Below are 23,135 nucleotides of genomic sequence, written 5' to 3'. Positions count from 1 at the left end.
TTCCGCGGACTGGCCGATAGACGCGAAGAGGAACTCGGGACGACGCCATGGTGGACTTAAAGGGAGATCACAGCCACGCCCTACCTGGGAAGCAGAAGAAGAAGAAGACGACGGCAACTGTTACTCCTATTACCCGAGCGATCGTGCGCGCTTGTAGTATCCAAGAACCTGCATCAACGGTGTGCCGATGAATCATCCGCGATGCCTGTAGTACTCAAAAAGCCTCGCCCAGTCATCATTAATCGTGTTGTTGATTTATTTTTTTTTTATAATCGATAATTTAAATTATATCTTGAGCATGTAATTGGACTGGGCTTCATGGGCTGGGCTTCGCAGGCCTGGGCTCAAACCCGGTCCTATCGATAATAAACGCAAATGCCAAGCTTTTGAAGGGTGTATGCAAAAGCACTTCCTCAGGCTCATAGGGTTCCTCCGCGTCTCTCTCCTTTGCCGCCGCCTTCTCGACGATCCCCAAGCGAGTGATAAGAAGAAGGAAGAGATGGGAGGGAAGTGTCCGCACAGGAAGGTGAAGAAGCGCCGGCTTCTCAATCCCAAATTCCTTTGATTCTTTGCTGCCTTCCGCTCTCAATCCCCTCGGGTACCGATCTCCTTGACGGAATTGGTCTCGGATGACCTCGCGACGATGAGGTTTACAACGAGATCCTGAAGCAGGCGGAGGACGCGGCGGCTAATGAGGATGTCCGGGATGAGCATTCCCGCTCGAAGCGCCACAAGAAACGGTACCCCTATGGCCGATTTGATGCTTGATAGTAAAGATTTGGTTTCTGATTTCTCATCAACTAGAATTCATTGTGGCATCGAGTTTAATGCTGCTCTTTAAGAAACATTTCACATCTCCTTCTTTCATGTTAGATCACTTTGACACCCAACTTGCCTCGCGCAAGTAGGCGTTTTAAGTACCAACTGATTGAATAGGATACCACGCATCATTGAGGAATTCAGTTCATCTTTTCCGGTGACGGATGCACAAGTGATTGCTTATGGCATAGTAGCATATTGCCGCACTATGTTACTGGCTCTTAGAATAAGGATATGGGAAAAATTAGGGTTGCTGTTATGTGATAAGAGCAGTGTTAGGGCAACTGCACATAGGATTGATAGGTCAAAAATTAATCAGGTGTTTCAGTTCCAAAGATTGGAATTTGAACTGTCTTTCTAGGCTATAAGCAGTGAGAGGAGATGCTGTTGTTGAGTTAGCACAATAGCAATATATATTGTCATTTCAGAAACCTGCATAAGAATGGAAGATCACTAGTTTGAAGACAGAAAAAAAGTTGCCAAGCACAGGTAAAAAGAGGAGGGAGTGAAAAGCCTGAGAAATGGGAAGGAGAAAAAGTTAGCGTCTGCAAACTTCGATTGCTGTTAAAAGAATATATTATTCTCATACACAAATCTCTTTCTCTAATCTGCTGCAGCACTTCTTCAGAGTAAGATCTTTCCCTAATCCTTTACCGTTCTAGAAGGTTGCACTTCAGAAATCATGTTCCAAAGAGATATCTAGGTTATCGATAACTTGTTTTTAGTGGAGAATTCCATCCCAGCCTATATTACAAGTAAAAGTGATCAACAATTTTGTTCTTACCAGGACCCTAGAACAGCATGGATTGGTGTCAAAGGAGAAATCGAGGAAATATTTAAAATAACATGGATGAAATTAATGGGAACTTTGGGAAGTTATGATGATGACATAACATTGTCATTGACCATAGTAGGAATAACTCATGGAGGAACCATGTGGAGACGGCTTGACTTTGGAGTTTAGCACAAGGCGTGTACATAGACAGCTATCTAAAGGTCAGCATGAGCAAATAAAGAAAAACTATATATAGAACACATAGGCCAGGATATCATGAAGCCTTGATTGAGGAGGACAATCCTTCTTTATCAATTGAAACTTCTTTCTGGATGGGACAATTATTCAGTCATGAAAGTTGTTCAAGCTTGTATACTTTGAGGTGCTGTGTCTTGACCTCATAACTAGAAACTGATAGCAGGTTATTCACAAAAGAAAAAAATGTTCAGGGTAGAAATTGTAAGAAACAAAATCAACCAAGAAACCTGAAAACTAATATGACTTCTTTGTGATATATTCTAGGTACTTTAATAGTTCTATGACTTAAAAACCAGAAATTAGTTATTGTCTTTCTGTTACTTGATCAATGATAAATGAAAATGCCATGTTCTTGAAAGTCTCAAATTTCACCTGAATCTTATAAATCTTATGCAATTTTTTGCAGCTTGAAGCAAATGATGGGACCTGCACCTCAGTCCACTCGATGCTGAGTTAGCTGCTGGGATGGTAATGCTGAACGACAGCCCAAAGCTTGTGTCAATGTGAGCCATTCTGTTCTCTACAACTTTTTGTCTTTCCTTGTTCCGTCGCTAATTTTATGATTTGGTATCATCCATTGGTAAGTTTGGAGGATTTTTTTGGCCTCAGGTAGTGAATTTTCCAATCTGTTTTATTTGAAGGGAACAAAGACAAAATTTGTAGTCATTACCCATTAAGTCTCCCATCTGCCATCGGGCTCTAGTCTTGTATCTATATATCAAGTACACACCTAGGACTAATTTATGTCTTAAGTGATCAAAATGCAGTATCAAATTTCACCATTACTTGAGATTTGTATGAAAGAGAAGGCAACTATATGCCATCTTGGTTGTTTTCTGTCTAATATGATCGAGCATTGAAAACCTATTGAGGCTTGCCTGCTTAGGGGTATAAGAGCTAAGCTTCATTCTCTTGAACAAGGGAAGTGAATGAGTACCTTTAACTTCTAGGAGCAGTAACTTTGGATGTTGTATCCCATGTCACTGTTGGATTTGGGATCTTAATCTAACAAGGTAGAATGAGGAGTAGAATGGCATGTCCATGTGATTGAGCAAAGGGTGCTTGGCTTTGAGAAGGTATATTAGCCTTGTTTTTTAGATCATTAGTGATGACTAATGTGAGTCTCATGATCATTCTCTTCACAATATGGTCCAAGCATCTGATCACCACTTAATTGTGCAGTCACATGTGAGGCAAGGAAAAGATAATAATTCACTTGTTTTAAGATTCAAATCCTGCAGCCTGTCAAGCATGGTCCAGAGGAACTTTAATTTCTATCCTGTGTATTTGCATCATTCATCACAGTAATGCAAGCTTAGACAACAGAAAACCTATGAATTGTATGATTCACTCTTTAGAAAAGCTGAATATCTAATTATAAGCAACTTGTCTTTGCAATTTAGGTGCTATTTGATTGATTGGGAGCCTCTTAAGAGAAATTTAGTCGTAATGAATTTGTACATCTCTGGTTAATTGCTAGTGTTTTGTGCTGTTCCATTTGTCCAATGTGGATTGGTCAAGCGATCAGGTACCTCCCAATTTCCTTATCTGATTCACAACAAAGGAAATTATTACAAACTCAAATATAATTGACATTTTAAGTTGTCAGAGTAGCCAGTATGAATAACTTTCAGAAGCTTACAGGAGATCGAATATTCCTAATTTAGACTTTGGCCCTTCAGATCATTTTCAAGGTAAAATTGTGCTTGCAGCCAATTCATTAGTTTAAGTAATACCACATCCCTAGTTTCACTACTTCTGATCAAGCACATTGATCTAAAGAGAAAATGATGAAGAAATTAGTTGACTCTCTTCTTGGGTAACAGTACACCAAAGAGAATATTGTCTTTTATACTGTCATTCTGGAAACTCTTTAATTTGTTAGTTCATCCAAGTGACTCATTTTTGCACATACAAGAGACAACAAGAAACTTTGCTGATGTAATCCATTCACATATCGAGATTATAACATTCATAAGGACTTGGTTTACCACAACTATAACACACTGATGTGTAGATTAATCTGCTTGATGAGAACCAGAAACAGTACAAGTTTACTTTATCATCTTTTGGATGTAGATTAACAAGATCTTCTTTTTTAAGAAAATATAATTAACAGAATTTGGTACTCAATTTGCTTAGAAGAAATAGCTTTGTATAAAAGTACATATGCAAAGAAGACAAAAGTCATAGGATAAGTTCCACAATAATGCATCTTAGCAGATTGAAGTCTTGGTAAACAGTGCATTGTCATGTCTACAAGAGGAAGACAAAGAGCTTTAAGTGAATATAGCCATCCTAATCTGATAATTATCTACAACAACAATATATTAAGGGAAACATAAATGGCCATGCATAAACAGCAGAAATAGAGAGGCCCATAAGAAAGAAAAGAAAACCTGTATAAATGGCCAATTTCAAACCAGTTTCTTGTATGTCTGGTTCTTTCCTATCTGATCATCTGATATGGTGTCTTCTGAGGATGTGTCCTCATGAATCATTCCCAAGTTACTGGGTCCAACTGAACCAGAACTTTTCTTATTCCAATCTAATGCATTATTTGGACCTAAACCTGCATCAACTGCATCCTTGGATGTTTCCCCAATAATCATACCCAAGGTACTGGGTGCAGATGAATCAAAACTTTTTGTATCCCATCCTGGATCAACTGATGGAAAACCCTGAAAAGTTATGCCTCGAACAGGAATCATGTATGATCTCTCCGGGAACCATGGTTCATCCACCCTTGTACCGCCAGCATTTCCACGAGAAGCCACAGTATGATCTGGAGCAGGTAAATTCTCAAAATTGGGATTATAGATTCTCTCCTCGTTCTTAAGTATAGACCGCCCAGTGCTTGGGTCAGCCAATCCTAATCTCTCTTGATTTCTTTTCAGTGCTTCACTGAGCCAGTGAGGAAGAGTAATACTACTACCTGGAGGAGATTGCACCTCATGCCTGGGCATTTCAAGTAATCCTCTATGTAAAGTAGATGTCTCAAACTGATTTTTGATGTCGTGTGCTTCAAAATTCCTCGGGTATCTAATTCCTGTGGTTGAGTAATCAGATCTTGCTGGATTGCTGCCAAGATGATGATTCACAGGAGTTCTTCCCACAGGAATGCTCCCACGAGTGTTCTCATTATGAATGAATAAACCTCTGGGGGAAAATGTTGTTTCTGCTCTCTCTGTTTGAAGGCCTGACGGTAAACTAATGTTTCCAGAATAACAAACATGTGTTGCAGATCTCGGCATAAAAGGAGATGGTGAGAGAGCCGGTGCAGAATACGGTCTTGTTGGCTGAGAAGGTGTATCAACAAGAAGCTTTTTATGTTCTCTACTCCATTGTTCAGCCAAGTCTTTTGCCACCCTTGATCTCAAGAAGCAAAGGATTGGATCTTTTAAGATGGCATTCCAATTGTTTAATCCATGTCTTCTCACTCCAATCCAAAGAAAATCCAACTCTGGTTCTGACCATGGAGCTAAAATCCTCCCGGGCTGATCCGATAAAGTACTATGCCATGCATGCGTAGCATTATTAAACATCTGCTGATGCTGTGATTTGGATGTAGTGTCACCAAAGTCGGGCCATTGGATTTCCCTGACCCTGTCATCTTGATGAACACTGTTTTTGAAGTTCAAACCGGATGATGACGATGGCATGTTTCGGAAATCCTCCAGAGAAATTTTAGGGCCTACTATGTCCGGAGAATTAGCACAAACATAAGAGGTATCTGATGCCTCCGTAAGCTGATGCTTTTTAAGTGCAGGGCATCTTAAATTTGAGAACGATAGTTTTCCTTTTGATCTGCTTTCCTGAGGCCAAGAGAAAAAAAGTAATCGTCTTACAACAATAATATATAATACGCACAACATATGTTTTCCTTTCATTTTGATTTAAAATAATATGCATTCGGAAAAAACACAGGCAGGCTTGTAAAGAGGACTAGTTAGTGAGGGTTTAATAAACAAAATAAAAACCAGCAGAAAGTATTCACCAAACAAAGAAAAAAAATAGTTAGTTAATTTTTGCTTAATTTATTTGATTAATATATGAATGATCTAATAGAAAAAATAAGTTTACTCTATTGCCATTAAATGAAATGGAAATGAAATTAATAAAAAAAAAGGGGACGGGAGACATGATATAAAAATAACTTTTTTTTTTTTAGTCCTATGGCGGGGAGCATATACGAAAAATTTAGTTGATTAACAAAAAGAAAAATCTAATCTCTGGGAGGTGGTCAAATCTTTTATCTATTCCTTTATTTATTTTGTATCATTTTTTATAATTTATAAAATTTATATTTTACTTATTTGGCCCGGAGAGAGTGGAAGGAAAAAAAGAAGCAAGAATAGTAAGAGGTACCACTAGACGACGACCCCGATCGCTAGTTAAAAGAATATATATATATATATATATATATATATATATATATATATATATATATATATATATAATCAAACCGGACCATCCGGTTTGGACACTGTGTGCCTTCGACTATCAAATCGGCAAATATTGATCGTACCATACTAAATCAGCCAAACCGGCCGAATCATAGTAAACCGGCAGGTTCAGCAAGCCACCTAAGAGTGCTAATTTCTTATGCTAGAACTCACCGGATCAAGTTGATTCTGCACAGATGAACCAACCGGGCGCAAAGAGGAAGAAGCCATTCTGTATGATGCCTGTCCGCTATACACACCAATCCTCTCCACATCAGAGAACTCCTGCAGTGCCTTATCAACATTTACCAGCCCTTCTGTTTTTTTGGCCTTACCATCACTATTCTCATCCGGCAATACTGCCGCACGATTTGGAGTAGAACTTTGAGGCTTAACAAGGTTCTCATGACCTCTCTCCTCAACCACCTTATCTCCTGTTTCCTCTCTGGTCACTATCTCATTTTGGGCTAAATCTGGCTGCTCGTTATCAACTGTAATGTAGTTTTTGGTTGTGTCAGTTGTGGTCAACCCCATGGATTCACCGTGGGAACATGGAGGTTGTGACTCTCCAACTATTTCTGCATCACTGTGTACAAACAGACTTACTACTGCTGCCACCAAAACATAGAATAGAGAGTAAAACCATGAGCTAAAAAGTAAATTTACCATCTCGCTCGAGAAAAGGCTTCATGTGGTTCAATCTTAGCTGCGGCTTCTTTTCCAATATCAGGCATCTGTCCAAAATGTTTTAAGAGAGTTAGTCACATTAATAGCATAACATTCAAATTTGCAAGAACTATTGCATGCAAAGAATCAAATTCACTCTCAACATGCTTGATCCATTCAACCATGCAATATAAGTTCCAACTATCAGAATTCACCTACATACCATATTGAGTTTGTCACATTAATAGCATAACATACACAATCTAAGAGATAGCACAGTGAGTTAATTACATTTATTTCATAATTTAAATATTCAAATACCGAAGATAACCACATAATCTACACCATTTGGCGATATGAAACACTTTCAGCAATTGAGCTCTATTCAAATCACTAGAAACTAAGAGGCATCACATCCCTCACCGTTTCTCCCAAAGTATTTTTACATCAACTCCTGGCACCACAATCAAATTTACTCACCTTACCTAACCGGTGAAATACATATTCATGAATTTAAACATCTAACCTATCTCTTACTAGACATGCACATCCATCTCAACATCACCGAAGCAAATCTCAGCTTACGAGAAAATTGTGGCTTATGCTAATAAGATGCATGGAGTATGATGAATCATATCATTCATCATATTCTATATATCTTGATATGCTACGAATTAAATTTAATTGTCGTAACTCCCACATGGATGGCAATGACATGAACCGGATATGATGCCTTATATGGGTAGTTAGTTCAAAAGAGAAAGCAATTATACGCTTGATCGAATAAGAAACAGGCTGGTCTATTTTCTTGCTGAATAAGCTTGAACGAAAGTGCCAAAAAATTTACTTGGAAGAGTACATGCTCTTCCTTGCTGATTAACATAAGTGTTATTACACGAGACAAGTTTACCCCTACTGATTTAGATTAAAATATTCCATTACAAGAGCACCAAATTAAAAAAAAAAACTTTTTTTCTAAATTATGAGTCCTTAGGCTCAATGCACCAATCAAACCACTATAATTCTAGTGGTTTCATTCTAGAGCACTATTAAATAAGGTATGCAATACCGTACCGTACCGATGTTTCGAGGTTGGCTCGATACGGTACGGTACCGTGTCCCAAGCGATACACCTAATTCAGGTGTAAAACCCTCCGAAAATACCTGAAAAAAAAAGAAGTTAGGATAGGGTTTTTAAGTTAGAAATAAATATAGTAATAGCATAAGTTTAGCAAAATCAATGTAAATTAGGTAAGAATAGTATTACATATCTTTTTCGGGCTTTAAAGAATATCTTGTGCAAGGTTCGTATTTCAATCCATTATGGATTGTTCTTATGTAAACACACCTGTTGATTAAAAAGTTCTTCCTCTTAATCTTCCCAAATTAGTCTCGATTCAATTCATAAATCGTTCTTTTGTAGAGTTTATGAGAGCACAAATATGAGAAAAAAAGAGTTTGAGATAGTTTAAAAGAGTATGAGAATATAATGGAATGAAATAAAGGAGAAGAAGAGTTTAAATACTATGAGAAAGGGCTCCAACGGTTAATTTAACCATTGGAGCACTATATCACTGTTACCGAGCGGTTTTAAATATTTCTTCCCCTTACTGTAGCATTGTAGCACGTTCCATACGGTAGCGAGTGGTCCGCGTACCGGTATGCCGTCGGACCGGTATGTATCGCCCGTACTGGGCAGTACTATTCGAAATTGCATACCTTGCTATTAAACGTCTTTTTATCCTGCTTGAAATCAATAAGGCCTGAAAGATCGGGTTTAGGACAATAATGGCAAATGAAATGTTGATGTTCTCAACAAGAAAATAATTTGTTCCCTTAGATGAAGAGTCCTAGAAATATGGAGAAGCTAAGTATTTTGTTTATACAATCAATGCTTCAAAATAAGCTAACAATTTGCTGGTGGTGTCAGTAATGGCAAATTAAAGTTTGGTTTCTTGCTTAGTTCAATGCAATCAGTGACTCCAAAAAAATCTGACAGGGCAAAGTTAGCAATAACATTCGAAGCCTTGATGACATTTTGCATTTTCCTCAACTAAATTGTCAACAAATAGAATGAAATGATGAAATTTTAGAATAAATATTTTTTTAAAATTTGCATTTTCCTCTGAAAGAACTGTTGCAGAATTGCTTGATAACATTTTAGAGATGGCCACTCTTTCTCATTCTTTAACCCCCAAGTTCTTTGTCTCATTGAGTATTACTGCTTCAGTATGATATCAGCATGCAGTGGCAACTCCCTACCAACAATCACTGGCTTTTAATTTTATACTGAATAAAAATGCACAGAATGAAAACTACAGTTTTCATTCTGTTTTATTTATATTTGCTTAAACCTCAATATATAGCCTGAATCTAATATTTCAATAGACAGTTATCATATAACTGTATCACTGATAACAGTTATCCATGAAAAGAAGCCAAAGAAGATATTGAATCACAGTAAGCAATATATGCTGCAACTTAAATATCAGAGATACTAGATTTATCAAGTATTAAGAAATTGTACCATATAGACATGTAGAGTTCACATTATCAAACAAGAAACCTGCCATACAAGACTCCACTTTCGGTTATACAAGGCAACCATATTCATTGAGAAGCAAGAATAGTATTATTTATATAATAACATAGCGTCTATTAACAAATATATCAAGATTGGTCATAAACAACATGAAAACTAGAAAATAACATGATAACCTATTCTTAAAAAATTTAACTACGTTGAAAGTAAATCGACCCATTAAACTAAACCAGGAAAAGACTACATTTGATGTCCGGAAATAATCCATCTATTTCTTGATTTAGTAGATCGACTAGAAAGTTCAAGGCTATGCTTTCTTCATACGTGATGCACTTGTTCGTGTCTCGTCTCGCAATCTAATGCTGAAACATGCTTTTGTTCAATTTAGAAAGTTACTAATACTTATTTATGATATCAAGTTGGATGCATTCCTTAAGGTTTTTATCCAGTTTATGACACATCAATTTAACTATAGACTTCATATTCCTAAACCACATTAACCAAGTGGTATTATGCTATAGTTACAATTCTAATGATCTAACAGTAGACAGGCAGTGCTGTATCATCCTGTGTGATGATCAGATAAATCACCATAGGAACTAGCTATCAAATGGATGGATGATAAAGAATTAAATTCATGTAAAAATAAGTCATTAGGATCCAACTTTCGAACAATCATGACAGCACCAAAAACCAACGTTCATTATGTATGTGCATGTGGTACATGTTCAAACCAAGGAATGCAATATCGTACCGTACCGGTGTTTCGAGGTTGGCTCGGTATGGTACGGTATCGTGTACTGTATGGCTCGGTATGGCTCGGTATGGTACGATACACCAGGGCGTACCGAACGGTATATCAGGGCGTACCGAGTGGTTTTAAATATTTCTTCCTCTTACTGTAGCACTGTAGCATGTTCAGTTCGGTAGCGGGCGGTCCACGTATCGATATGTCGTCGGACCGATACGTACCGCCTGTACCGGGCAATACTATTCGAAATTGCATACCATGGTTCAAACAACCAAAGAATGTCAACATCTGCTAGATTGAAGTTATCACTTATTATAGGAAAAGAAAAATGATAATCAGATAGAAAAGGACTTCATATATTCTAAGCACTTTCTTCAAAAAATAACACTAGGAAGTCAGGTCCAACTGAGTGAAAGTTCCAACTTACAGCATTTTCTAGATCAACAGTACCATGATTTGAATCCTGCACCCATGTATTTTTTTATTGACCTGATTTTATCAGTAACAATAGTGTGGGTGGCATAGTTAATAAACACTCAAAGGAAATGGAAAGTCGTCATGAAGGTAAGAATGGATCTAGCGAGAAGCCACAAATAGTTTAAGAAGTTAGAATACAAGAATTTCTCTCCTAATATGGAAAATTTATAAACATCATTCTTTCACATGCCAGAAGGCCAAAATAAATGCACCTTGAAGGCATGGGGAACAGCTTGATGCAGCATATTTTATCGTCAATTTATCCAACAAAGCCATCAAAATTCAAAGAGAAAATATCTCAAGAAGTAAGTAGATGGACAACAACAAAAAGAAGGTTCTAAATCAGATATCCATATAAAGTTCCTCCCTCCTGTAAATCCTGGTCCACTAAAGTAGGCTCCCAATAGATGTAGGATTCATATGTCAGAATAAAAAGATAAAAATGGAGGCAAAGGATACTTTCAAAATTTTACCTAAGAAATGCAGAACTAAGAGGTCCCAGGAATAGCTAGTAATTATAAATTAATCAAATCCTATATGGTAAGCCACTAAAACTTCCTTCAAACAAAAATTAGTGCCTTGCGAACACTAAATCAATTCTATAACTAAGGTAGTACTGGACTATACTAATCCACATCGTCAAGTAGTTCGAGTTTTAAGTTCTCCATAACATTCAAGGTTCCCTAATAAACTCACCAACATTATTACTTTCCAATTTTAACAAAATTAAACAATCATATATATATAAATCTTTACCTTTTATATGCTGAAGAAAATGGCATGAGTGCAATATCGGTATGGATTACTGAATCAACTTACGTGACTAGCAGATATTCATATTGTGATGATAGAAAAATAATCTATGACAATATACATTAATTATGTAAAGTCAATATCCGATGGGACATGACATATGGTTTACATATGAAAAAGCGCAAAACATCTTAAAAGGATAAGAGCATTCCTTGATATTTACAATGCCAAATTAAGAAAACAAAAGCATCTTGGAAAATAGACTAAGTTTATAGCGGTATAAGGAAAAAAAATGTCTAACCTAAAACTTAACTGTTTCTCACTGGCAAGCAAAAATGTTCCTTTGGAATTAGATGGCAATTTATCATATTAATCCCTTCTTAAGTAGTACTTTAGAATTAATGTTGCAATAACTTCTTCACCTTTCTATCCATTCTGCTTCCAATGAACTAGCATATATGTTGAATGTAACATGAGACGCAACATTATATAGGGTTTAGGGACGATAATCTAATCGTCCTCCACCATAGTTCCCGTCCAGGGGTAATTCCCAACATGATAAAGTTCTTAAAAGCATGTAATGTCACACACAAACACACATTCAGTTCACTTTGGAGACATCTGATGCGAAGTTGTAACATGTTTGGCAATTACGATATACAATAGCATAAAGTTGCTAGTCTCAATGTGAATGCTTTCCGACAGATATTTCTAGAGCAGTAGCATTCGGACTGAAGGTAAAACATAAAGCATGGTCACATTGTGAATTGATACAATATACAAATCTAATTGTGATTTATAAAAAAAAGTACAATCAAATCCTTACACCACCAAAGAAAACAATAGTTTTATTCAGTTAAAAGAAACATCACTGTCTTGTTAAACAAAAGAAAATAAAACGGGCAATACAAAGTGCATCATACTTTCATCTTTATGCAAAAGAAAATAGGTTTGATTCGTTACCACGCTAACTTGATCAAACCTCTCATCGAAAGCATCAAGTTCAGCTTTTGGGAGCATTTCCTGCTCAGTCTTTTCCGAAGAATCAACTTTTCTGGCTTTGGTAAGATCAGATTGTGATGAGGAACGCTTTCGCTTGTAGGTTATTACTATCTTGTCGCTCATCGTTCTGATCCAAAGAACCAATTCCATTTGTTAGACAATCATTGTCCAATAATCCACACCTAAATAACGAGTACACGAACTAGGCAAAATTCCTTGCATGCTAATAGTGAAGACAACCTTCTCGTTAGTCGGTTTCCATGAGAAGAAGAAGAAGAAGAAGAAGAAGAAGAAGAAGATTTCAAGTAAGACATAACAATCTACAAAACATAATCATCGAAGTTACCCACGTACAACAACGATCGCACGAGAGAGCGGCAGCGGATCCCTAAAGCAAAGGGAAGATGGAATCCTTCGAGATGCGTGAAGGATGGGGACGGAGGTGGTGAGGGCGCTGCTACCGTTTTCTCCCTCGGCCTTTTATCGGGCACTCCCCGGGTGGGCCCGTCGACGGCGTCATTTAAAGCGTCAGGGTTTGAAGCTGCGGACGCCGTTTCGTCCGAGGCGGGGCCCGCCGCCAGGATCCATCCCCTGTCCCGGAGGAGGCACGGAACAGGGATTTTGTCCACTCACTGACGCCGGGGGCCTCGCGTCGCGGGATCTACCGAGGCTTGTTCCTGACGCCTGCCCCGGTCGAGGCACGGGATACAGGGGAAGCCACACCACCCTCCGTTCCTGCTGCCGGTTCCCAATAACGGTGTTATGTTTGGGTACATGCATCCGCCTGAATAAAATTTATTACGAAGGGGGCGAAGAAAAGAAAATATTGTCTTTTTTCTTTCATAAAATTAATCCCTAACTTATCAAATTATTTAATTAAAATAAAATAAAAAATATCAATTAAAAATTTAATTAAAGTTTAATCGATAATGACATTGATGTCACCACTAACACGATACATACTATAATAAAATCTCCTACTCTTCTCTTACTTTTGTTGAAAAAAACATTCAAATATTAATAACACACGACATGTGAAAACTAATATTTTAAAAATTAGGAATCACATATTAAAGATCGTATGGTCAAATATCGGTCGTCTCGACGGTACCTTACCACAAATGGCAAACTGAGCAGTCCTTAAAGCTGTTGATTTTGTTTGTGTTGAATACATTTTAATCAGTAAGCTACTTAAGATCCAGATTTGAGACTTTGACAGCTATACTTGTTGTTGATCTCATTTACAGGGCCTGCTCAAACTGTGCTCGGTGAGGCATACAGAAAAGTAAGTGAAACTTAGAAATGCATGCTGAACAAAGGGTGTCAATTTGCTCAAAGGAACTTTTTGACATTTGTTCATGGAAAAACAAAATACTCTCCGTTTGAAATGCTGCCTGATCGAATGCTTTTCCTATGTTCTCATTACCCAAAATAATAATAATAATAATAATAATAATAATAATAATAATAATAATAATAATAATAATAATAATAATAATAATAATAATAATAATAATAATCTTCTGTCAGTGCTCTTCTACATGGCACTTTAAATAATAGAATATGTTTTATAAATGAGATGGTAAATGATATCATGGAGATTTTATCGTCACATAATATGTGATGAACACGTTGACAATAAATGAGTGCCACCAATTTGATGAACATGATATCATTATCTCCATCTGACTTGAGAATAGTATGTGATCACCCCATGATCCTCAAAGCCACCTACCTACCTACAAAGGGCTCTCACGTACATTTCTCACGTATTGAAAATATATTCTTACCAAAGCTATCCGATAACTTAAAACTAATTTAATTATGAGAGAGACATTTGTTAGGAATGTCTCTACTTAGTTTTGATACTCCCAAATGGTAACTAGGACTATGATTGATATAGAAAGAGCTTGAAAATACATAACCTCAATGATTATATAAAATTTTATATTTTATAACATCTTGATTTAGTTTTATATCAAAAATAAAAAAAAATATTAAATAATTTATGAAGGCTAGAAGAATCTACTGGTTTAGAATTAACAAATTAATACATTACTTATTAAATCGCGTTGCGACAAACTAGTCATACATCGAAAATGAATAACAAGGGTTAGTAGTGGATAACGGATAAATGTACTACTAATCATAGATAAACATTTAAAAGAGCTTGCAAGAGCCACATATGAGTCAACTACCTTCAAATTCCCTGTCCTCCTATTGATTTGGTATAAAGTATAATGCTTATTCATCCAAGTGATATCCTCCCTAGTTTCCAGGTATTCTTTGGAGTCATCTACCCCATCAAGCTCGTAGAACTTTGAGATTTTGCACTTTTTTGTTTCTTCTCAACATCTTGATAAAAGGCATTTTTTATATCATAGTACAATTTAATGTATATATGCAATGCATGGACAGTACTCAACCACCAAAATATGCATATATATGGACCTTATAAATTTAAAAGCAATATCATAATAAAAATTTTCTCACCTCCAATTGTTGATTTTCTTCGAATGCCCAATTGGTCCATGAATCAATTATGTGGTACCATTTTAGTTATTTCTTATATATATATATATATATATATATATATATATATATATATATATATATATTTCAGTTTAAGATATCTCTTGCAAATTTTATAAGTGACTACGTGGCAACATTTGATTTGCTACAATTTTAGACTTATTACCAAGATTTTCTAAAAAAAAGAAAGAAAAAAAAAAACCAAGTTAAACAAAGGAAGGAGACAATAATAGAATTGATTGAAAATCTTTAAAGTAAAAAAGTAAAAAGATTTTATCTCTAAGAGGAAGATTCTCAGGGATGGAAATATATCATTAGAGATATGCTATAAAGAGAAAAAAAAATAATATTCCTCAAATCAAATTTAAAAAAAATATTTTTTTTTTATTTTTAGGTAGTTTAACAAGTGAAAAAGGTGTTGTAAAGGGATCACAAATTATGAAATAAATTAGGATTTTTTCCCCCCTACATTATGCATGAGAAGTGTGATGTCATATTTCTTTCTCCGATGGTATGAGTCCGACCGGCGTGGCATACATATGTGCAAGATCTTCATCCTAAAAATTCTCTTTGTGAGGCAGTGTTATCCCTTTTCTTCTATTATTATTTTTATTTTCCTCTCTCATTCCCTTCCTTTATTTTCAAATTAGAAAAACAATCAAGAAAAGAAGTAGATGAAAATCTCATCCTACACCAATCAAGCAACTCAATATTAGGTATATGAAAGAAGCAAAGAAGAGAGACAAGAAACTGTAAAAAAAGAAATGCAAATCAAATCAAGTCAATAGAATGTAACCAGTGACATTAAATTATTTCACCTACAGCACTTGTTACTCAACAGTCTAACCTTGAGAGGTAACTCTATCTCTCATGTGTTCAAGATAGCATATAAGCACATTTTGGTACTTTTTCCATCATCAATCTAATTGATTATGATAATTTTAATTAAAAAGGCAAATCGATTAAAACTTCCTAAAGTTTATGATCCTCTTTCCCTTTGATATCTTTGACTTATTGTAGTGAACTCATCCTCTCTCCTTTGTCTTGTGTTAAGGATTTTGATTTCTCCCCTTGGGATGATCCTCTCTCCTTTTCTTTCATTGATAATTTTGACCCCTTGTTACTTTCAACTTTCTTCATTTCCTTTATCTATCCTCTTATCCTTCATCTTGTCTCCTCGCTTAGGAACAATCTCTTTACTGACTTTGACTTCATTGGTCCTCTTCCTCAACTCATCATCAACAATGTTGAATTCTCTCTTGAGAGGATCACTCTCTCCCCCCTAACTTCTTGCATTGCTCTTACTCTCTCCCTTTTGATTCCATCGACAATCTTGACTTCTTTATTACAATCCCTCATCACTTCTAGCTTCTTTTCTTTGGTTATCCCTCACACACACATAATGAAATTCATTGACTCGTTCTCAAAATTATAGTAAAAATTTGTTTTGCTTCGATATAAATATCTTTAAATTTATATAAAAATAAAAAATATTGATTTAATATTTGGATATTATTACACACATAAATGATGCCATCATATTCGTTTTTAAATGATGTGGAGGTCTAAGATAAATAAATAATATTTTAATATTTTAATACTCATAGATAGATATTTTTATATAAAATAGAATCATACTAAAATATTTCAAATATATAAAAATAAATCTTAATTCATGTAAAAATAAAAATACCATTGATGCCCCTTTCTTGTGAAAGTTTTAGGTGAAATTAATAATATTTATGTTGTTATAATTATAAATGAATATCCTTACACTCATTTTTAGAAGCCAAATCTAAATATAAACATCCATACATTCACATAAAATATAAAAATATCTATTTTGAAAATGATTATAACCATGTTCATGAATAAATGTAAATGACAAATATTATCGATTTTACCTCACACTTTGTTTTTTCTATTTTGTGTAAATTTAAGGAGAGTTATATTCAAAAACCAATATATTTTCAGCATGATCTTGGAAACAAATCTAACGATGTTCAATTATGAGTGTGACGGCATAGGTATTAAGTTTACTTGGCACTTTCACCGTGAAGGGGTAATAATATCCAAATAATGAATCAATATATTCTTTTATTTTGTGTAAATTTAAAATAATTTCATAGGACAAATCATAATGGGAGGGGGAGGAGACGGGTAGTGGATGAAGATGAAGATAGTATTGAGTCAACCTTGGAGTCAAATCCATTGACAAAACGGAAGAGGGAGAGAGACGGGGGTGGGGTGTAGCGGTCGAAGTTGCATGGGCCGAGGGGGTTGTTCCTAAGGGAAGGGTTAATATTGTCAACACAGAGGAAAGGGGAGAGCATGAGATAGTGGAGGAAGCTGAAGGTGATAATTTTAGGATTAGTAATGACATTAACAGGGAGGAGGATAAAGTAGTACGTGTGTAAATTTAAGCAAAACTTGTAATTTTGATGGAAGCAATTGTATGAAATCTAACTAAAGCAAGTAAATAAGTATAAAGAGAAAGGGTACTTATAACCCCTAAAAGCCCCCAAAAATTAGAGCAAATCAAGGAAAAAAAATTAAAAACTAGGGTATTGATAATACTATCATCGTTCATAGTGGTACTACTATCGATACTCCTAAAATAATACTATCTGCATCGTTTCTAGACTTATGTTATATCATAGCGTGAGTTATATAGTACCACCTATCATGAATAATTGGTAGGAAGGGAATTAATTTGTGCTTTAGAAAATTTTTGATTTAAAAGTCCGATCAATAAATCTGTAATAAAAATGTAATTGATAAAAAGTGTCAGTTAGAATTGCTTAGTAGGTAAATCAATATGTAATAGTAAATCAAGGTAAAAGAAGAAATGAAAATCGATTTATAGTAGTTCGGTTATCCCAATTTACGTCCACTCTCGATTCTTCTTCTTTCGAGGCCATCGACTTTCACTACCGATCATCTTTTAATGGGCGAAGATCAACTACCATTGTTACAACTCTTTTTCCTTTTCACTAGTTAAGATAGAACCCTTATACCTTTTTTTTACAAAAGAACTCTCACCTCTCTTAGAATAACTTTTAGAATCAAGGAGGAAGAGACTTAACAATTTTTAAGAGTTTATAATACTTTAATATTGTTGAATCTCATATTTTGGTGATGAAATCAATTGATAAAGTTAATATTTAATTAGCATTTGAGTGATGCAGGACTAACTTCGATCATGGAAAGTAAATTAATTAAAGTTGGAGAATCAGACGTTGAGCTGGAGAGCATCATGTTAGAAGATTGTTCGACATGCCGGTAGAAGGACTTCATTGTTAGGAACGAGTCGACTCTAAGAGTGGGGGGTGAATTAGTGCAGCGGTAAAAACGTCGATTTTGAAATCCTTCGTACGATTAAAATCGATTCTATGCTTAACTTTGAAACGTTTGCAAGAATGTCATGAGCAAATAAAATAAGTAAATCAGTTTGCAATATGATAATTAAAAGCAGAATAAAGATGCAAACTAATTTATAGTGTTTCGGTCGTCGTGATCTACATCCACTCCACTAATTCCCCTTCCGTTGAGGCTATCGGCATCCACTAACGATCTTCTTTCAATGGGTGAAAATCAACTGCCCTTTTACAACCCTCTTCTCATTTTCATAAGTTTAGGAGATAACCTTTATACCCCTTTTACTCCTCTCTAAAACTATACTAACACTTGGAGCTTTTAGAGGAGTTCTCACGAGATTAGTTTTTCTACTTTTTTTTTCACTCAATTCTTATGTAAGTTAACTAGGGATGAGAGGGGTATTTATAGGCCTCAAGTTGATTCAAACTTGGAGCCTAAAAATGTCTCATCCTGAGTTTCTTGGGTCCTAACGGTACCACCGCTTATGTTGGGTGGTACCACCGCTTGTAGCATTGACACTGGACAGTACCACTGTCCAGTTTGGTGGTACCATCGCCTAAGTGACTATGTCTATGTAGTACCACCACCCAGACCGGTAGTATCACTGCTTGACATTGACACTCGATGGTACCACCGCCTAGTCTAGTGGTACCATCACCTGACATATTCTCGGAGACTGTGCCACAACGGTGCCACATGTTGGGTCACTATTTGGGTCTTTCACTTAGCCCAACATAGTCCATACATGGGCCCAATTTGCCCCTAATTGGTTTGGCCTAATTTCAATCCCAATTATATGCTAACTACTAAATTTAAGGCATACACTAAGTAAATCCGGTCCGGTTAGTCTAGGTTTCTTTTGGTGAGCTTTTGGCGATCTTTCGGCGAACTTCTGATGATCTCTCGGCAATGTTCCAACGTACTCCCGATAAGCTCCTGGACTTTACGACGATCTTCTTGACGAGCTTCTTCGGTAAACTCCTGGACTTCTTGGTTAATTCTGGTAGAACATCCGACGAATTGTCACGGATTTAGCTGGTTTTGCCTAAGTCGTGCGGCACCCTTGCGTGTCCGTCCGCAAAGGTCAGCCTCCCCGAAGCCTCCCATGTCCCTTAGGACCCAAAAAGGAGAGAACGGGTTAGAGAAAATGCCTCATTCGGGATCCACAAGCAAATATTTTCGAAAACACTTCATAGATAATGCAAATTACAAATAGACTTTACAAGCTCTGAATAGTTGCACAACAAAAGGTAAAATGGTCCATTACAGATCGAAAATCTCTCACACGTGTCCACATGACATAACCTTTATTTATAAGCCTAAAGAGGCCACTAACCTAACTAAAATGGGACTATTAAGCCTTCGGTCGTCCCTCTACATGTTGTACAAGGCATGAACATACCAAAAGACACGGACATACATAAGCATTACATCAAACATCCTGTTTAGAAGTTTGTCCGTGACATTCTCCCCCACTTATTCCTTCGACGTCCTCGTCGAAGCCTTTGTGAACATTACAACTCCTCGCCTATGCTGAGTCTTCAATCTTCCGCTCCAGCTGCAATGCGCCTCTTGGCTACCAGTTGCTCTCCGCTGTTGTTTTTAAGTAGTCGAACCTTTGATCCGCCATGCTGCTTCAACTCACCAATGACTCTGACTCTGGTGTGGGGTTGGTTGAGTTGTGTTGATCCTTGTTGATTCCTACGGATCCCTAGATGAAGGAAAAGGCCATCCTTACTATGCTAGTCTCTCAAATTCCTCATGCTGCTTGAACTGGGTGGATGCTTGTTGGAGCTTTAACGAGCATCGTCTCGCAAACTTCTAAAGTTTTGGGTCCTTTCCTCCACAAAATTTGCTCATTGACTCTTCTTTCACTTAGTTGTCACATCCAAGTAGGTTTGCATCACTTTCGCTTTCGATTGGCATTTCGTTGGGAAATGAAGCGGACAATCTACTCTCAGTAGCACTGATCACCGTTGGTGAGGATTTGACAACTATTGTCTTTCATTATCTTCGAAGGGTCTTTGAACTTGTGCAGAGCTCCTCTGCTAGATAGATAAGAGAATTGGGGTACTTGGTTTCACCCATTCTCTTAAGAGTTGAGAAGGCAAAGGTTACTTGACTTCGCCCGTCTCCTCGAGATTGTACTTCATGCATCGAGCTGGTTACTGACCTTCGCCTGCTCTTTGCTCACACTTCTAAAGTACTTGAAGTGTTTGCACTCCTTGCGTTGAGTTAGCTACTGTGATTCACCTTCTCAATGCCATCGAACTTCTGGAATGTAGGAAATTTTCACCCCAACTTGGAGTGATTCTCTCATAGGTTTGGTTGCCTCTGGAATTGTACCGTCTTCTCCATCAACCCTATCGCCTACTCCATTGAGTAGCAAAGGTACAGCACCACGTACTGCTTGCTTCGTTCTTTGGTTATACACTCTTGCATAACCCGAAGTCCTTCACTTTTGGCTATCTTGATGAGAAGCTCATTAACACCGGTCTTACGAAGTTCCTCGGCCTCTGCCCTTCAGCCTTGTCTCGGTACTTGGAGATTACCTCTGCATGTTCCACCTCCTCGGCCCCTTTCACGACCAAACGCTCTCCCTCCATGAGAGCAAGGGATCAATGACTTTCACGGAAGTCCCGCCTCTATGGTACCATGGAGCTACCATGCCCATGGCCCTACTATCCGTCGCCTCGCATCTGCATCCTTTTTCTTCACGATCAGTAGATATGTCTCCGTGGCACTCCTCTGAGTCCACCTACATTCTAACTAATGCTTGATTTTGGGTAATTAAGTCCCTCTGGACTCGTCGTCGCTTCCTTGCCCCTTTCGACCCCCTGCTTCAACACATCTATGTTCTCCAAGCAGCTCCCTCTAGTCAATGGAAAGACAGACTACAACTCCCATGCATGGCCTCTGCCATCACGTTGTAGGGTTTGCACCGATTCTATTCTCCTTAGCTTCCTTGGTAGCAACGTTCGCTTACTCGACCTTGTCCTCTGACTTGCCGGGCTCCCTTAAGCGAATATGAGCTCTAGAGCAGTCCAACTCTCCAACTGCTTCGATTATACCTCTGCATGATCAAGTCCCTCCCATGGAACTCACTGGTACTTGCATTCAAACTTTTCCTTTGGTGGAACACAACCCCCATATGCTGATGACCAAGATTTTCATCCGATGCAAAATTCGATGCACATACGGAAGACCCGCCTCTGCGGTACCATGGCCTTCACTCCTTGAATCCATAGCCCTTCTTGCCGTCGTGTTGTTCATTGAAGTGGAGCTTCCAGTAGCTCCCGATCATACCTCCATATGATCTAGTCCCTCATGGGACTATGTCGTGTGTATCGCATTTGCCACGAACTGTTCCACCACGATTCGTTGCACCATGTCGCCTCCTAGTGACATCTCCATTGCATTCTGATCCTTGTGGGATGAACTCGAATTGTGAACCCTCCATGTGTGGCCTCTGCCAATACATCGCAGGGTCACTTTCACCTTCGATTTTGTTCGTTCCTTTGGCAATCGACCTTCATCCACCCACTCTTGGGTCACACCTAGATGAAGCGCCGCTCTAGGACAGTCCGTTGCCTAGTAGCTCCCGAAGTCCACCGACTTCACTGAAATTTGTGCACCATAGTCTGGATCTTGAGCCTCTACCCCTACCAGCACAATCTCCGCTACGCACCGCTTCCTTCATGGCAACTTGAATGGCAACACTGTGGCATATTCTTCAAGAGTACCCACCTCTGAGTCCTCTTGCCCCGTGCTAAGGCCTTCTGAACCCAATTTCGCCTCCGCAAATTGAGTCGCCTTAGTTCCTCCATCAAATGCTTCTCCGAGATAAGGTGCATGTGCCTAGAAGCTCCTTTCGTCTTTGGCATTATGCAAGATGAGTCCGCTCCGTCAGAATGAAGGACCCATGGAACAACATGATTCTACTCTTGCCTCTACAAGAGTTCATGTCCTTGACCTCTGTCTAAGGAAAGCACTGTGCCTCCGCTCCATGTTCCAACTTCTATGCTGGCTCTCTTCATGCGGCTTGGGTACTTCGCCAAGTTACACCCAAGTTGCTCCGCTTCTCGTTTTTGCATTGAGTCGATGGTGGCCCTCGCGCCCACCATTCCATGGGTCAGCCCTCCCTTGAGTTCGATCTCCACATCGACTCCAAGTGTGCCTTCATTTAAGTTGCTTTGGGTCGCTCCCCCACTTGATCTCGCAATGCATCCACCAATGCATTCTCTCAAGCGAGATCATGCGACGACTCCTCGCCGCTTGCTCAATCCATTGAGCTTCGTGGAGTCGTTGTTTGTTGAGGTACTCCTCCTCAACATGTGAGGTCCGTCCCACATGATTCTCCCTCTGGAGAGTCGGGATTTATCCCTCCTTGATAACTATCCCATTGGAGCAACATCTCTCTTCGTTTCGAAGACCACCATCCCCTTGGACTACTCCGATCTGCTGAACAAACTGTGCATTGTTCTGCCTCCTGCAAACGCACTTGCTAGATTGTGACTCCCCGTCAATACAGCCCCTGCTGCACCCCTCAAGGCCTAGCAACATGCTGAACTCGTTGCACACTTTAGCCTCCTACGGACGTATCCTTCACATGCTGAAGAGAAAGTTTCAATGCTCCATGGCGCCGAGTTTCGGTCGCCTTGGGATGGCCGCGAACATTCCATCGCCCGCATACAAGCCCATGCATGAGTACCGAATTCTTTGAGTTAGCAATTCCCC

Source organism: Musa acuminata, chromosome BXJ2-7 (assembly GCF_036884655.1).
Source record: "Musa acuminata AAA Group cultivar baxijiao chromosome BXJ2-7, Cavendish_Baxijiao_AAA, whole genome shotgun sequence".
Classification (NCBI taxonomy): Eukaryota; Viridiplantae; Streptophyta; class Magnoliopsida; order Zingiberales; family Musaceae; genus Musa; species Musa acuminata.
The sequence above is the reverse complement of the archived record's forward strand: the minus strand, read 5'-3'. Positions refer to the sequence as shown.